The 19,383-nt window shown below is 41.5% G+C and overlaps 1 pseudogene; it reads right to left on the reverse strand.

The window, feature by feature from the left end:
• Positions 1-7,211: 7,211 nt before the first annotated feature.
• Positions 7,212-9,389, reverse strand: LOC112077435 (homeobox protein Hox-A2b-like; annotated as a pseudogene).
• Between the last annotated feature and the right edge of the window lie 9,994 nt (positions 9,390-19,383).

Consider the following 19,383-nt stretch of genomic DNA (forward strand, 5'->3'; position numbering starts at 1 on the left):
TATTTTGTGGTCCCAAAAAGAGACGGAGGGTTTCGACCGATTCTGGACCTTCGCAACCTCAATGGGTACTTGAAAGTATTGAGGTTCCACATGCTGTCCCCAGCCCGCTTGTTCCAGGCTGTGTCCAGGGACCAATGTTTGTGACGCTGGACCTGAGGGATGCGGAATCATGGTTCTTCCCTTCAGCCTCTCCTTGGCACCCTGCACTTTCACAAAGTGCATGGATGCTGTCCTGGCACCTCTCACGTTCTGAGGATTGTTGATCCTSAATAACCTGGACGATTGGCTGATTTGTGCCCCGACCAGGACCCAGGTCCTGTCAGAGACATGCTCCTGTAAACAACAAGAGTCGTCTGAAGCCCACCCAGAGGGTGACCTTCATTGGCATGGAACTGGACTCAGTCCTCATGACAGCACACTTGCCCACCAGAAGGGTTCAGGCGATCTTGCCTCAACCACTCTCGACAGGGGCGGGTGGTATCCGCCCTAACCTGCCAACGCCTGTTGGGATTGCTGACGCCGGCCTCGTTGTTGATTCCCCTGGGCCTGCTCCATCTCCGGCCTCTTCAACGGTGGTTCAACTCCCACCGGCTGCACCCGGAGCGCCACAGTCACCGCCAGCTGCGGGTGATGGCACAGTGCCKCAGGGCATTGTTGAGGTGGAGCTATCACGCCTTTCTCTCAGGTGGGGTGGAGATGCTGATGATGTGCCACCAGGAGTTGGTCAGCACAGACGCCTACCAGATCGGCTGGGGGGGTGTGACCAAGGGCAGGTCGGCCAGCGGCAGTTGGCTACCCCCTTAGAGTGGCAGGCACATCAATACACTAGAGCTCCGAGCTGTACTGCTGGCCCTGCAGTCTTTCCTTCCACATCTGAAAGGAAGACATATCTTGGTGAGAATGGACAACACCACAGTGGTGGCTTACATCAACCATCAGGGTGGACTGAGGTCCCACCGCCTCCATATTATGGCACGGGACCTCCTTCTCTGGGGTCAGGGACGTCTAGCATCTCTACTCGCAGAGCACGTACCTGGCATCCTGAATGTAGCAGCGGCTATGCTCTCGAGGGAGGGCCCGCCACTTCGGGACTGGAGCCTACACCCCCCCCCAGGTGAAATCCATAGATTATGGCCTATTGAATTTATTTAACATGACTGATTTCCTTATATGAACTGTAACTCAGTAACATCTTTTAAACTGTTCCATGTTGCATTTTATATTTTCGTTCAGTGTAGTTTAGTTGCCTCCCTCTCTGATTTATTTACGTGACCCCGTCACTCCAGTTTTAAGCAACAATTATGTGAATTATGGTAGGCAACCTATAATTAACGTACAGATTCTTTCTCTGTTCAGATCTTAAATGTAATGTGGTATTTGTAGTAAACACAGACAGCAAATGGCAGTTTATTGAATCAGACTTGATCTCTTCCAATCAGGAGCATAGGCCCTAGAGCTGCTCTGAGTGTGTTGCTGAACAACAGATCTTTGGTGGCAGATCGTACCACACGTCAATGAATCCCACATATTACAGCTGCATAGATAATATCTCCCTCCCAAATGGCACCCTATTCCTTATATAGTGCACTACTTTTTACTGGGACCCAATGGGTCCTTTGACTGGGGCCCAAAGTAGTGCACTATATAGGGAATAGGGTGCGATTTGGGACCAAGAACATGTAGGTGTGATAAGAATTCCTTGGATGGATGCCTGGTTTGTGCCAATGTAAACTGTTATTATGCAAGCACAGAGCTCTCTCTAAGAAAAAACAACTTCTACTCCTTTTGTGTGTTTAGGAAAGAGACCTGGGCATCATCAGTCTGTTGGGGAGGTTTGGGGCCATGGCAGGGTTGGGTGTCATTCAACTACCAGACACTGCACTCAAACGTGGTTCCTAAACCCACATGTTTTATGAGGGATCTCAGACTCAACTGGGTGTTAATTTCTCTGTCCTGTCCAAGCCTGGTATATCAACATGTATTGTCCAATCAATTCCATGTACTGTACTGTCTGTCATCCATTGTGAATCAGTCTGTAGTTCTGTGTTACGTCTCAACTTGCACTATGTGGGAGACAGTTAGGGCATGATGATGACGCTACAATACATGTTCAGGGAAGCATAGTGCTCCTGTCCTCCTCTGCTGTCTCGTCTGTCTCTAAAACAACAGCCTATACCCCTGTATCTCCTGTACTGTAGCCTACAAGGCAATGGTTATTGTCACCATTCTATGAAGCTTGTTCATATATGTTTTTAACCTTGTGTCAAACAGTGCCACCCAATTCTTGTTAAAAGCCTTTGAGCTAGACATAGCTTTCAGACAGTTTATAAAGTGAGACAGGCAGTGATGACTAAACCTATCCAGCTGTCACCCCACCTTTTTGGCTGCTTCCGAAATGACACCCTATTCCGTATGTTGTGAACTGCTTTTGACCAGAGCCCTAGGAAACCTCCCCTTTCTTGTCTCAGGAGGAGCCAGGAGCAGTCAGACTCAGGATGGGTATGGGAGAGTGGCTGTCTCTGACCTCTGACATCACCAGGACCTCTAGGGTTGCAAAGTTCCAGCAACTTTCCCAAAATTCCAAGGTTTTCCAGAAATTGTGGTTTTATGATTTCCTGCATTTTCCTTTCTGTTTATGGGAATCTACCAACCATGATTTCTGGAAAACCTGGGAACTTTTGGAAAGTTCATGGAATTTTGTGACCCTACCAGGACCTCTGGGATTGACAGAGCCTAAATCCTGAGACGAGTATACMATTCCTGTCTGTYCTACCTTCCATGATAGTGTGAAAACATGTACTCAAGCATAGAATACAGGTGGAGTCCTTACTGAATGAATATAGCTAGGCCTACTGGACCAGGGCCAGTATTCAGGAGAGCTGACCTAGGATCAGTTTGGCCTGTTTGTTTTTTAACTTTTATTTAACTAGCCAAGTCAGTTAAGAACAAATTCTTATTTATAATGACGGCCTACCCCGGCCAAAYCTGGACGACGCTGGACCAATTGTGCACCACCCTATGGGACTCCCAATCACGGCCGGTTGTGATACAGCCTGTAATCGAACCAGGGTCTGTAGTGACGCCTTTAGCACTGAGATGCAGTGCTTTAGACCGCTGCGCCACTCGGGAGCCCAAAATAATGAATGGAGAGTGGAATCTGATTAAGTCAGCACTCCTACTCTGAGACACTGTGAATACGGGCCCTGCTAAACAATAGGACTCAGTCTCATTACTCACCATTCACAATATCCCTTTTAATGTAAGAATGTACCAATATTCAAACATCCTCCATTCCTGTTGACCTTTACCTGAGCAGCAGATAGGACCACACTGTTGACCCCCAGCTGACCTACCAGGGGTTCCGTCCTGTGTGGTGAGGGAGATGAGAGGTGGCCTGACCTTTGACCTCTTCAGGGAGAGAGCTGAACGGTGTCGGATCTCCTCTCCCACAATGCACTGCACTCGCTGCTCACTGTGTTTTTCATCTGGTTTCAGGTCCTGAATTAGGTCAGTTACCAATGTTTTACCTTCTGACATTGGTTGATTGGCACCAGAGAAGGAATGTATGTGTACGTGTGTGGGTTCACATGTGTCAACAACAACATTTTGGTGAAAAAGACAATACTTAAATTTGGATGCAAAATTGAGAACAAAAAGTATATGGCAGGGCTACGGCAGCTGGCGGACAGCTTCCAGGTAGCCCTACATCAGCCCTGGGTTCATAGAGTATTCGTTTTTTTCCAAACACTTTGAGCCTATCCCGGCAGTGAGTGTCAGATGGGCAAGGTTTACACTTCTGCGACTATACCATTGGTTCCATTGAGCCAGAGAAGCACTTTGAAAGAAAAAACAAATACTACTTGAACCCAGGTCCATCTCAATTTGTTACTACAGTTATTACTGTGCAGGTACATAGGCATAAGGCAACTTGAAGGTAAAGTTCTACTGTGAGTTTGGGAGCACACAGTCAGGTCTTGATCCAAGCTCTGTTGATTGTTCCTCAGACTGACTTTCATTGGCCCTGCAGGGGCATTGGCTGAGGTTTCAGAGGTGTTACATTTACAGTTTGTTTCAAGTCAAAAGCAAAGCTTGAAAGTGACTGACTGCCTTCTCGGCTTACAGGGATTAACCTACTCGGGGGTTTTGAAACGGCTCAGGATTTCTTTACCATTTAACTTCAAATCTCTCCTGTCACAACTCACATAATGATAGTTCACCACCTGTGTCCCTCGCTTCAGGGTTGTGGACAGACAGGACTGGGTACAGTAGTACATCAAGTGGAGTTGACATGAGCAAAACTATGGAATATCACATGAGATATAGGCCCTGGTAAAAAACAGTAGTGCACTAGATACACTGTAAATCGATGGCATTTTTACCTCAAATACTTCTAGTAAGTTGTACTCAAAGTCAATACTAGTCATTATTACTTAAAAATATTGGTGGTACTGACTCAACAAAATGAGAAGTCACCAAACTAAATATTTGTAAGATATATGATAACAAATTAACATTTTTACCAGCATGCTCTACTGCAGGTGATTTTTGGGAAATGTTTTTTTATATTTGTGTTTTTGAATGTACATTCAGTGATTGTGTATCATAACATTTAATAAATCAAAATAAAAATTGTTTTCTAAACTAGTCCAATCATTGGATTTTTGCACCCCTTACTGAAATTGTTCCAGTTTAAATGGCTTAGGTTTCCTCCCACTGCAGTCATTATGAATGTAGGTTGCAAGTGAATACACATTTCAACTGTTGGATAGCCTAATGCTGGCTAGATTCCAATAGGAATTACACATCACTTTGCAAGCCAGTATAATGTGATTGACAGTAAGGGTTGCAAAATTCTGTGAATTTCCCAGGTTTACCAGAAATCCTGGTTGGAAATTACTGGAAAAATGTAAGGAATTTTACAACCCTACTTGCAGGCCTGATGTGGCCTGTAAACTATGAGTTTCAGGCCACTGTATGAGGCCTTTTGATATGTAATGGTTCGATTATAATGTTCCCCTAAGAACACACTTGTGAATGCCCCCGGACTGAAATTGAACCAATTCTACAACGATGTCTCTGTCACTAACAAATACAGTCGTGGGTGGTAACTCTACAATTCAATCGAAAAGGCGAGGCACACTGAGAAATACTTGGAGGCGTGGCTTAATGGTGGCGTTAAATTTAAGTATACCTTACTCAAAAGAAATGCATTTTTATTACTCATAGGAAGTGAGTACTGCTCACTTCAGCTATTTCAGTTTTTAGGTAATTGTTTCTTCAAAATGTTTGAGTGAGCCAGAATGTATCCGGTTTTACAGTGTAGGAATAGGTTGCCGTTTGGGAAAGGAATAATGCCCTTTTTGGGTGGAGATTCAACCCAATAAATGTATCATGGTCATATCAGCCAGAATCTTAGTATTACTTAGTTACTTGTCTACCTTGTGAATTTTTGTGACAAGACTACAAGAGCATGATTGTTGCACTCTTCAGATAGATTTATAGAGATTATAATTTAATTTCAACTGTTTCATAGACTACAATTTTCGATTTTACTCTCATAATGCATATGTAGTTTAAAAGGACCTACTATAGATTGTATGGCAGTAAGGCTACTAGGCTACATTTATAGTCCATCCCCGACCAAATGTATTTTCTTAAACATTTTTCTGTTCAATTTGTTCAATATAATCCTACATTAAAGAACGGAATTTGTCGTAAATTAGATTTTTTTTTAAACAATGTATTTGCATACTATTGTTTGAAAGACAGCTAATAACTAGCTTCAGACAGCATGCTGAACGTTCGATGGTGTTGTCGTAGAAAATGGCGGTGGTCTGACCGTATCCCCCTATCCGCAGGCCCACTAAAAGAAGCACGCTCTAGTCTAGCGTAGCCTAGACACTATGCCATTGTTAGTGCGTCTGGTGTTGTGATACAGGGCCTAAGCATTGTGAAAGAAAAAAGTCTTTTGTACCCTTAATTGGATATCCCTATCTTATATTTATTCACTAGGCCTATACCGATTTGTAGAGGAACTATCAGATTTAGAGCATCCTATCTGAGCAGTGATTTACCATTGACATGGTAGACTAGGCTAGGATTACAGCATGTCGTATTGTAATCAACGAATTGTGTTAAAATATTCAACCAAAATAGTCTGAAAAGGATCATAATACGTTCCATATATTAAATATAATCATAATAAACAGTGCCATGGATTTAATTTACCCGTTCAGCAAGTGCACATTATTCCTAGTCTATTTAGTAATATTATAATATGTTAATTGCAAACATATAGCCTAGTCAATTAACAGATGGGTTTAGTGGGAAATAATAACCACGTAGTCGACACTAATTGTTTAGTTTCAATACTTACAAAATTTAAAGAAATAAAGATTTAAAGAGGCAAAAAACATGAATCTCTTTCAACAGCGGATTGAATTACGTAGTGTGAAGTAGTAGGCTATACTCCCCCCTCCTCYCCAAGATGTAAGTTTTATAGGCTATAAAATGTAATTGTAGAACGTCAACAAAGTTACAGCTTTTGGCCGAGGACTCCCGGTATCCCCCAATAGGAAGATTGTTTTTATTTGCGCATGTACTACGGCAATTAATCTCTTTAATGACGTCCTCAATCATAAACTACTGTGATTTATGGACTCAGAAACAATGTAATCTATGTCTCATTCAACAGCTCTAGTCCATAGCCTATGGCTAATTCAATCATCGCTACTTTCCAGGAACATATTCAAGAGCAAAACAAGCTACAGTTGGAAAATATTTATTGTAACTTCATTAGAAGTAGCCTATTATTATTGGAAGTATTCTAAGTCTGTTATTTTATTGTTTTGGGGTGAAATTATGTTTGGCAATTATCGCAGTGTCGGTTCAGTAGTTTATATTTGTGATTTCCGTTTATGAGATGATCAAATCTGCTCACTATTGTTCATTTAACACCAATCAATTCACTTGATATATTTCAGGATGAAGAGTTTTGCCTGCCATTCTGAATGAAAGATTTCATCATAAAAAGATCACTTGTTCAAACAATATTCTTTGTAAGAATATGTCTCAAATCTAAGAATATTYTAAGAATATTGAGACAATTATTTTCAGACCCATTGCATGCTAAATTAAAACAAAATTGTTTAAGTAATGGAAACAAACGTTCAAGTGAATGGAAAATAGTAAAGGACATGATGATGAATATCTCTCGTAAATAAGCACAGTTTTATTCTAAGAAAATAGGCTATTCATAACATTATTGTACCTGAAAATGATACTAAAATGAAAAGATGTTGTATATTATTATTTGGAGGCATAATATTGGCATCTTWAAAAAAACTATTCAATTGATGAATTTATTGTTTTCAAACTTACCTCATTGGAGCCATGTATTAATTAATTAGGCAATTACATCAAAATAAAAACGGAAGCCAGTTATTTGTAAAGACATGGAAAACTAAGATGTTTGAGTTGTTTTCTCTTTTAGAATAGTTAGTAGCTCAAGTGTTGCAGGTCGATTGTTGTGAGCGTTTCTGAGAAGAAATCGAAACCTTCAGATGATAAACCCATTGGACTATCTATAGAATCTGACAAACTTGGAGAGAAGGAATCCGATGAGAAAACGTGAAAGTCCTGCAAAGAGACGTCCAGGGCCGGGGAATGGGCATTGTCCCCGCCAGATGCGCAGTCCGGGCCTATTGTTGACACGCATATAGGAACAGTGGGTGCCGGGTTAGGAAAATGTTTCAGATTTTTGTCATCGCTGTTTAAAGGCGAAGCAGTTGAGCTTTGGGAATCTCCATTGTGATTGTGTGCATTCTGAGACTGTTGTTGTGAAGTTAAGGTATTCTGGTGAACAGAGCAGCTTCCCCTCTCCAGAAGCGCGCCGGCGGGTAGGCCTACATTGTTACCAGCCTGTTCGAAGTCCTCCTCTCTCCCGTCCTCCAGACTAGTGAATGTCCCCTCGCCGTTTCTGGTTTCCTTGCAGTGGGTTTGTCTCTTGTGCTCATCCTGCGGTTCTGGACCAGACTTTCACCTGCCTCTCAGTTAAATTCAGTAAAGCGGCTATCTCCACCCGCCGGGGTCTGCACAGATACTTGTTGAAGTGAAACTCCTTCTCCAACTCCAATAGTGGGTGTTGGTGTACGCTGTCCTCAGCCTCCGAGATCCCCCGCCACCGCTCTCTGCAATCTCTGGCGACCCTGAAACACATTTGAAATGTTCAACCAATACAAAAAAAGCAATTGATGATTGAATATAAATATATAAATAGCAGTTGGTAAATAAAACATCGAGTTTCTACTGGGCTTCCCAGCAAATGGTTTGTGGGAGCACAGACACCGCGCMGAAACGATTTATGAGCCCAGAGCAGAATATGATGGGTCTGCGTGGACCAGGCCGACTGGCTTGAAGATTAATGAACATGCCAGCTGCCGGTCGGTCGGCCTGCAGTAAGAGTAATCTATCACTCTTCATTACTGTCACACATTAACATTCTTCCACTGTCAGCAGCATACTGACCACTGAGAATGTTCAAATAATTACACTTTTGCTAATAGATAGTCTGCAAGTCATGAGAGAGAATTACCCCCAAAATAGAATGTTGAGACCAGACAGARCTTTGCATTTTGATAGGCTAATGGGCTACCTACCCAGYCTGTAATTTCATTAAAATATAATAGAGGCAATAGATAGGCTAATCAATCATGTCTTACCTTGGGGAGAGAAGTGAAGTGGCGCAGTGTCGGGAGTTGTAGCTGTGGCTGTAGTCTGGTGGTTTTTCTTGGAGGCTTTCTTCTCCTTCATCCAAGGGTACTCCGGGGGTAGGGATGCGGCTGGCAGAGGGCTACAGACTCCATTCAGATTCTGCTTTGACCGGCTGTGGCGTGGGTGGCTGCCTGGGTTGAGGCTGGGAATGGTCTGCTCAAAAGGAGGAGGAATCAGTGTCGACTGTGAAAGCGTCGAGTTCTTGATTGATGAACTTTGAAATGCATCACCGACAGGGGTAAAAGATGTCAGGCACTCCGCAAGCGACGGCTGACTATTGATAAAACCGCTCTCTCGCTCAAATWCGTAATTCATCTCCTATCTTCTTGTCTTGGAAAAGTCACCGCTCGTAATTTTGTGMGCGAGGAGAAAATTATGAAATTTCGTGACAAGTGTTTTTTTCCAACAATGTTGCTGATTACGGCCGTATGGGGACAGCGWTGCCATTAAACTATATTGCTTTCATGGAGACAACGTTGAAATTGGACCGTATTACTTGTCACATGATTACCTCTGCCCAATGACAATTTGGGGTTTAATCAAAAGAAGCCACTGTCCTCTGTGATTGATGGAGAAAGTCTGATAGGTAACGCCTAGTTCTGGGGGTAGGGTCTAGTCTGCTTTATTTACACACACTACTGTCCCCGAATGGAGGATAGTCCATTTAAGAGTGTGTGTGTGTTGTGTGTGTGTGTGTGTGTGTGTGTGTGTGTGTGTGTGTGTGTGTGTGTGTGTGTGTGTGTGTGTGTGTGTGTGTGTGTGTGTGTGTGTGTGTGTGTGTGTGTGTGTGTGTGTGTGTGCGTGCGCGTGCGTGCCGTGCTTTGGATCCAACACCTCATTGTCCCGGGTTATGTCTTAATGTAACGACTAAAGACGCAGTCATTATCAAAGTTAACTCGTTAATCAGAAAAATAATTCTGACCAAGCCTGCGGCTCTGCAGAGTGGTGCACCAGAGACGCAACCGAGCAGTCGTCTCCCTCCTTTTCTATCTGGAGAGAGAGAGAAGATAAATATTTTTGCACAGTCTGTAAAGTTTGTATTCTAAACGTAGGTCTTGATATTTCCAAGAATATTAATCTATAAGAACCTGAATACCTTTAAAGATGAGGACTTTCTTTAATAGTCACCCACATATTACTTGTTGTTCTTCTCATGTCAGACTTTGTAAAGAAATGTATAAAATATTTTACAAATATTATTATTGATAGTTTGTTGCCTTCGTGGAAAGCCATTAATTGAGAACAGATATATTAGGAATAGGTGCTGTTTGCATGTGGACTTAACGGGATGCATGAAATCCATGTCTGCATGTTTTTGGTGACCTACTCCTATTGTATGGAGATATTACAGTGTGGCACGTGGTTGTAAACTTGCATCATATTTCTGGAGACGCAGCTGCTTCAAATCCTTTAATCCACCATCAAAATCTGCCAACGTTGGATTGCATCAGAAATAGAAATAGCATGTGGGAGAGACGTATATAGGCCTACTGACACAAGAAGAAGAGTAGCCACTGACACAATATTTTGAGAAAAAATAACATTGAGAATGTAATCACAAATGAGTGACGCGCTTACGCACGAGTTTTACGCCTCAAATGATACATTTATTGGTCTTTGTTCAAGTTGAATGGTCCCAGATCCGTATTTAATACTTTATTGTCATCAGTATTACTGACACTAAGAATTGGTCTATTGCACAATATATTAACAATTGGTTATAATAGTACTAGGGATAGATGCCTTCCCATTCACCTCCCATAGAAACATCCCGATTTGAAGTGAAACAATAAATCTATATTCTTTTGTTAATAATAAAAAAATGTCATATTGTCTTCCTCCTGTCTTGAACTTTGAAAAAGTGGTAGGCCCGGGCTGTTTATTGCTTATATTCCAAACAAAGAGCCTGGAAAGCCTGCACGTTATAATCATATTGCTGCGCCAAAGGTCTGACAGCTCCTTGCCCTAAGAACACATTTCAACCATCTAACTCTGCCTTAGATCATATGTGGCCGCCAGGAAGACGGCAACAACTTGCTACTTATGGGGGGAAACTACACAACTTGGACGTTTCTTTAATAGGAATCCATTTCCGAATATGGATGTTCTACATAGAGCAGACAATGATATCGACATACACTATAGGTGGGTTATCGTATCCTGCTTTATTTTGTTAAATGGAAGGAAAATCTACAACATTTTCGTTTTCAAAAGAACAACGTTAGTGGGAAATAGCAGCAAAATAGTGGATTGACTGAGATGGCGAGAAAGAATGGAARGGATTTGRTTTTCCACGGCGTCTATTGTCTGCAGAGGTGAGTGGGTGTTGGCGTTCTGCAAAAATCCCATTCAATCCCACGCAGTTTCTGTCTTTGGGCTACCATAATATATATATAATATATATATGGTATCATCTTGTCATAACTTCTAAAAARATTCTCTTACTGTATTTCGTGTTTCAAATAACCGACAATATTGTTGTTTTGATATTTAATTGCAATATAGGCTATCTTGCYTTGCCTTCGGAGCACGACAGGCAGATCGTGTGTTACTCTATTCCAAAATGTCCGGGATGGAGAACAATAAAACATATGCATGCCATGAGAGACGCCCATAGGTTACACGAAAATGTGATTTATTTGTTATGATTAAAGTTTATATTTGCACATAGGCCTAATGCAGTATCAAATTGTCATCAGAGAGACACATTATGGTAATKATTTKATCATAAAAATATCACCAGTGCATTAATAATCCAAACAGATGTAACGCTCAGTATATTGACTATGTTTACTCGAGAAACATTTGTACATATTTAATTTTAGAACAAAGARSTATATCTTATATGGTAGGTCTCAACCATTCAAGCTTATTTGGATATCAGATGTTTTTTCAGATACGAGGTGTAGCCACAAAATAGGTCTAGCCCGTGTTAAAKATTGTGTGAGGAATACAGAGAATCGATKGAATAATTWAAAATAATATTTTTCGATCATAATTTAGTTTGTTATATRAATAATATATATGAACATAGACATKATTTATTATTACAGATGCTCTTTTACTAAACKAAAAATAGTTTACTTTTATCCTTTTCATTTCAATTTTACGGCTTGAATTATTGTTTGTGTGTCAACTTCAAACCGAGATATAGCTGCATAAATCAATGTGACATTTTTGGTTGAATGAAGCTTAACTTCATTGTGATGTGTATCTGGCAGGGTAGGGGACAGGAGCTACATTAACCGTCTGTCCCCCCGTCAAGACAAGACGAGACACCTGGGAGGCATGGGAGGAAGAAAAAAAAAGTGGACTAGAAGTGAACCTTTTTTCTCTTCGAGGACTAAGGTTACTTATCGGAGGAAAGTAAACGTTTCCAGATTATGCTGTTAGAATACTTTACTATTCCACATGTAAATGGTTATCAACAGCAGTAGCAGAATAGCTGCACTAGGCCTGTTCATTTTGGGATCAATATAATAGCGAGAATAACCAGACATTAATAATGTTTTCATTGTAATTAATGTTAATAATCTAGCTGATATCTGATATTTTTTATGTTCTTTTGACGTTTTCTGTTTAAAAAAGAAAGGATCCTGTTGTATAGCGAATTCGGTTCAAGTCAGTTAATTGTTAGATCGAAGACAGATGACATTGATGAAAGGTCAGTTAATAGTTTGATGTTTGCATTGTCTTATTTCTATTCCTGAATTTCCTGAGCACAATAAAACGTTCTCTCACATGGATGTTATGTTTTGTCTTATGAATGAATCATAATCAGTCGAGTCGAATAATTGTTGGACCAGTATGACAATGTAATCCATACCTGCATTAAGCCCTTTGGGGAATAAATAGCTATGGGACATTATTATCATGGAACAGGAACTAAACACATAACATATGGAGTATTCCTAGAACAGACATGTTGCAGTGGGATAGGAGTGGAGTAGTAGACAGGATGGATAAGACTGGGTATCCATTAGAAACATGTGTAGGTCTGTGTATGTGGGAGGAGGATCATTCACAATGGCGATGCAGTGAGGGGACTGAGAGATGACTATCCACCTACACATATGCTATTGTTCTGTATAATAAACCTCCCCCACAACAGACACAGCTCAAAGGAGGACATGAGTGTGTGTAGTTACATAGCCGGACATATGAATTCATGGTAAGTCATACTCCCTTCGTGTAGCTATAAGGGTTTATACCTTATGAATATAGCCTATAGGTCTAGGAAATTATGCTGCTATGTTGGTCCCGGATATGACCGTAGAAGATGGATTCTGCTGAGAGGAGTATGTCACTGAACCAAAGATGGTGAATAAATAAAGATGTCCCACTCAGGCCGTTAACCGTTGAAAAAAAGTTGTAATTTCTTAACGTAGTGGCTCTCCCATAGGCACCAGTGCATTAGCGGATGGGTCTGGTCTGCTTAGTTCATTGACTGTACATGAACCAGAAAAAAATAGGGAGTGGGATGTCTTGCTTCCTCTTCCCTCTCTGACTGAACATCAAGGCACGTGTTAAGAGGGAGGGCGTCCAGGAATTGGGTCAGGAGACGACAAGGCCTTGTGCTGAATGATTTAACAACGTCATTTGTTTTCAAACGTGTTTTGTAGTTATGAGGTCATATTTGTCCCTTTTTCAAATCATGTTTATAAAAAAAAACAATTTTTTTTTAGCTTGGCATTTAATCAGAGATGTTATTGCTCTTTTATTCATCTATTGTATTGCTTCTGGTTTGCTTTTAATTCTTTCATGTTTTACTGTAACATGTGATGAGATTTTAAATGCCTTTTAAATAAAGTTTGATTGATTTGATTAAATCGTTTTTTAATCATTATTTGATATTTAATGCATAAAGGTGTAAATAATAATAGGCTTTCAGGATTTTCAGGACCAGTAATATTATGTAATGTTACCACTTGCCTCTCGGGCATTATTTGAAACCCATTTCCAAAAGAAAAGAAACTGACAAATATCACATGACCTTTGCATACAGTGGTGTATATTGTATCACATGACCTTGCATTACAGTGGTGTATATTGTTTAATGACCTTTGCATTACAGTGTGTATATTGTATCACTGACCTTTGCATTACAGTGGTGTATATTGTATCACATGACCTTTGCATTACAGTGGTGTATATTGTATCACATGACCTTTGCATCACAATGGTGTATATTATATCATATGACCTTTGCATCACAATGGTGTATATACTAAAGGCCTAACTGTGTGTTCATGGGCTCTCAATAATATCCACAAAGCAAACAGAAGAAAATAACTGTTCTTCTAATCAGTCCAAATATATGTTTGTGATTTGACAGGCACTGCTGTACATGTTTAATCAGAGTTGTAGTTTATTGTGGTAATATATGGTTTAATAATGAAAGGAATTTGGAATTGATTTTTTTTGCAACTTTTCATTGCAAAAGAGTCCACATAACTATGTTTATATCCTATATTTTGGGTTCCCGGTGGCGCAGCGGTCTAAGGCACTGCTCTCAGTGCTACAGACGTCACTGCAGACACCCTGGTTTGAATCCAGGCTGTATCACAACCGGCGTGATTGGGAGTCCCATAACCCTACACTACACTATACTACTTTTGACCAGAGCCCTGTTTCCCCTACCGGGCCTGGTCAACAGTAGCACACTATATGGAATAGAGTGCCATTTGGGACGTAACCCAGATGTTCATCATCACATGACAGCTCTGTGAACTTCTCTAGCGAATCCTCATAATGGCCTCTGTCATTGGAGCTGACATGGGACTTGATGTATTGGGGGTCGGGAGGGGGGAGGGGGCACCGCAAACAACATCCAAGCAGCGCTCTGTTTGAGCTAGCATGGCTCTTCAAATGGTCGCTTCCGCCAAAGACACGTTGAAAGTTGTCTACCCCTGACATAGTGAACTGAATGGAATCTACATTTTAACTGCTGGAAATGAAAACACCTCTCCTCTCCTCCCTATCCTCTCTCTATCTCTCCCCCTCCCCCCCTCCCTCTCTCTCTCTCTCTCTCTCTCTCTCTCTCTCTCTCTCTCTCTCTCTCTCTTCTCTCTCTCTCTCTCTCTCTCTCTCTCTCTCTCTTCTCTCTCTCTCTCTCTCTCTTCTCTCTCTCTCCTCTCTCTCTCTCTCTCTCTCTCTCTCTCTCTCTCTCTCTCTCTCTCATCTCTTCTCTCTTCTCTCAAGAGTGATTTATGGTCAGTACATAAACAACCCAATAAAACTAGGGTGCTCTGTGCTCAACAACCATTGCACCAGTAGGCTAAGACGTTAACACAACATTGAACTCAGTTTGGGAAGCCTGAACAACAACATGTTGTGCACCTTTCACTCTCCCCCCAGAMTTGCTTCTTCAGGGTWTAGTTGTAGGTTATTTTAGCCCATAACCAAATRCCTGATCACCCCMAACACAAAGGTTTCAAAAAGTTCAAAGTGGGYAAACTGTAGGTAGACTAATGCACGCAGAAAGTACGAGAATATCGTGTCTGTCCAAGATGTGAAAATGTACAAATATTTGAGAGATTATTAAATTAAATAAAGACTTAAATAAATACTGAGCTACGTTGTATGCTCAAAATCTTTGGAAATGTCTATTTTATACTAATATAATTGCTCAGAGAAAGAGATTGTGTTTAATAAGTAATACTTTTTTTTCAACAACAAAAAATAGGAGTCAAAGAGTATTGAAAACAGGGTGCCAATATTGAAAATTCAAAAATATTGGCACCCTGTTTTCAATACTCTGGCTCCTCCCCTTGCGAGGATGATGTCACTGAGCCTTTTTCTAAAATGGTTTATTAGATTGGAGAACACATTGGGAGGGATCTTATCATTCCTCTGTACAGAATCTTTTCAGATCTTTGATATCCTTCGTCTGCACTAATGGACTGCTCTCTTCAAGTCAAACCACACGTTTTTCAATGGAGTTGAAGAAAAAAGACTAAGATTATATTTAGCAAAAAGCTAATTTTGTGGTCAATTAAAACATTTTGATGTGTTTTGGGTGTTATTTTCTCGCTGGAAGATCCACTTTCAGCTGCATCCAAGTTTGCAGAGGCAACCAGGTTTTTGGCTAAAATATCCTGGTACTGGGCAAACTTCATGATGTCATTGACCTCAACAAGGGCATCAGGACCAGTGGAAGCAAAATAGCCCCATAACATAAACAATACTTTTCTGGATATTTTCATGTCATCCAGCAAATAAACACCTGGAATTTGCTAAACCGCATTGGTACTTGGGCTGGAACCGGTGCCATGGTCCGATGACATGAAAATATAACTTTTTGGCCACGCACACCAGTGGTGGGTTTGGCGTTGAAAGAAGGACCCATATTATGTAACAGTATTGCTTCCATCCCTCTACTCACCCCAACCTGGGATCAAACCAGGGACCCTCTGAACACATCAACAACTGCCTCCCACGATGAAGCATCGTTACCCACCACTCCACAGCCCTTGCAGAGCAAGGGAAACAACTACTTCAAGGTCTCAGAGTGAGTGACGTCACCAATTGAAACACTATTAGTGCGCACCCCACTAACCATTTCACACCGGTTACACTTACCCCCTTTAACCTCTTCCTTTTCCGCAGCAACCAGTGATCCGGGTCACAGCATCAATGTAACAGTATTGCTTCCGTCCCTCTCCTCGCCCCTACCTGGGCTCGAACCAGAGACCCTCTGAACACATCAACAACTGCTTCCCACGAAGCATCATTACCTATCACTCCACAAAAACCGCAGCCCGTGCAGAGCAAGGGGAACAACTACTTCATGGTCTCAGAGCGAGTGATGTCACCGATTGAAACGCTATTAGCGCGCTAACTAGCTAGCCATTTCACACCGGTTACACATATGCAGAAAAGTACCTCATACCTACTGTAAAATATGGTGGTGGATCTTTGATGTTATGCGGCTATTTTGCTTCCTCTGGTCCAGGGGCCCTTGTTAAGGTCAACACATCATGAACTTTACAGTAGCAGGATATTTTTGCCAAAAACCTGGTTGTCTCTGCCAGGAGGCTGAAACTCCACAAGTGGATCTTCCAGCAAGACAATAACCCCAAGCAAAAATTCCCCCCTAAAATAAATGGTTKATTCAGTGCCATTWTCTACGCAAGGAGAGGGTGCCGGAGTATATTGACAACAGGGATGCCAAAAATMTTGACCCKTATCTTYCAAAAATGAAAATAAGTTACTTTACTCTTTCTCTGAGAAATTGTATTAGTATGAAATAATATAATTTCCCCATGTTTTTGAGCATACAAAATAGCTCAACATTTGTATTATTTATTTTATACAGGTTGTTTTTGCTCATCTTTATCAAGGGTGCCAATAATTTCGGAGGTGACTGTAACTGTTCATCAGAACAGGTGAGAGGGACAAATATAGTTATAACATTATTCTGATGAGATGAGAGGGGTCAAGACAAATCACCTCAGCTGTGACATTGCAACAACAAGTCCAAGGGAGCTAAACAGACAGAAGGGTTGAGGGGAGAGAGCCCACTACAGCAGAACAACTAGGGAATAGGCTATTTGAGACAGTGGCTAGATTCAAACAGATAAACTCTCCCCCTCGGCCCCTCCCCTCTGTCCTTGATGACCCTCCCCTCTACCCCGTCAGCCCCTCCTTCTGTCCTTGATGACCCTCCCCCTAAGCACCTCCCCTCTGTCTCTTGATGACCCTCCCCCTAAGCACCTCCCCTCTGTCCTTAATGGCCCTCCCTCCCTCACAGATAACAACAGAGACTGGATTGGTGCAAACAGGCAGAGGACCTGCATTATCAAACAGCTCAATCAGAGGACCTGCATTATCAAACAGCTCAATCAGAGGACCTGCATTATCAAACAGTCAGCAGCCCAATCAGAGGACCTACATTATCATACAGCTCAATCAGAGGACCTGCATTATCAAACAGCTCAAGCAGGCAGGCAGAGGACCTGCATTATCATACAGCTCAATCAGAGGTTATACATTATCAAACAGCTCAAGCAGAGGACCTGCATTATCATACAAGCTCAATCAGAGGACCTACATTATCAAACAGCTCAAGCAGGCCAGGCAGAGGCCCTGCATTATCATACAGCTCAATCAGAGGACCTGCATGATGAAATGCTGCATTATTGCTCTCTCTCACATGCTGAGAATGTGTTTCGTTTGTAATGTAGTGGATTAACATGGGAAAATCTACCAATTAAAGCTTAACTGCTCTTTCTTTTATRMGTTTGGTTTCATTGGTTTCATCTTGGTGATAAAATTGGTGATTTATTGGCAATATTCTGTTTATTAATACACCAAAGGTATACAATGAATGTCCATCCATAACATGTAATGGGGTAAAGATAATTCTGCTGAACAGCCATTTTGTCGATGCAGTATCTCTGTGATAATTAACATGTAATCACCTCTCAAACCTCTTTCTGTTGCTCTGTTTGTGTCACCTTGGCCTCCTGTTTCAAAGTGAAAATGGACCAAAGAAAACATACTTTTATTCTCGTATTTCCTGCGTGCTTTGAACTACACACTAGAATAGATGGTCGTTCGTCCCTATTCAAGCAGCCAGGCTGCAGGACATTTCGGTCTCAAACGTGACGTTGCTTCCACCTGGTGGTTATACGACGACAGCAACACAAAATGACCGCAAAGGTCAGTAGTTAGATAATGCATAGGCCTTTTTGTGACTGAATTACCATAATGCTGTGTTTCAACACATTAAATATATAGTTTAAAAAAAATTATAAGTTCAAWTTGTTTCAATTGCTTACGATACCTATTGCAATAGGACCACAAAGGCGAGAACTTGAGATTAGTCATTGMTTGGAAACGGCAATAAAGCTTCGGTGTCAGCCAGCCTTTTGTGCCGGAAAACAACAAATGGATGTCTGGGCGCTGAAACAGTCTAATTGTTGGTGAACAGTCATAAAGTAATTCAAATAGAAAAAGCAGACAACATGGCTGAGCCCGCGTTTTATGGAGCAGCTTTCTGGATTAAGACCTTTGAAGACAGGCCCCATCTGCGTCACAGCGCGGCCAAACAACACCATAGCAGGCCCTGTGAGTGTGGTAGTGTGAATTGTGTGTGTGTGTGTGTGTGTGACTGGAAACATAGGTGTTTTCAATGCGTTTGAATGAATGTTTTTTGAACGACGTGGTTAACCATGGTTGTGTGTAATTACAACCATTAAAATGTTTTCCCCTTTAAAAATAGCCTGTATGAAAAGCATATTATAGTGATATTCAGACGCGAGGACTTGCATGGTGTTGCTTCCTTTCCGCTCTCAATCGCTTTGCACCCCATAAACAGTTAAAGCTGTGATTGTGGTTTATTGCTGCATGGCAACCAATATCGTGTGCCAGTGCACATTGGCCTATAGCAAATAGCATGGAGCTGGCTTGTCCAATGTCCAGCAATGCGTTTTARATGTACTGTATGTTGGGATTCAGAACTCATGGTCGTGCTATTAACAAGGCCTAAAGGAAAGGGAGAGAAGGGGCTGTTGAAACGGTGTGTGGTGGTACTAAGCCAACATGGACTACACGGGAAATGCCCGCTTTAAATCCACTAATCCTATATAGGCCTGTAGGATTTACATC

Source organism: Salvelinus sp. IW2-2015, unplaced genomic scaffold (assembly GCF_002910315.2).
Source record: "Salvelinus sp. IW2-2015 unplaced genomic scaffold, ASM291031v2 Un_scaffold4563, whole genome shotgun sequence".
Taxonomy (NCBI): domain Eukaryota; kingdom Metazoa; phylum Chordata; class Actinopteri; order Salmoniformes; family Salmonidae; genus Salvelinus; species Salvelinus sp. IW2-2015.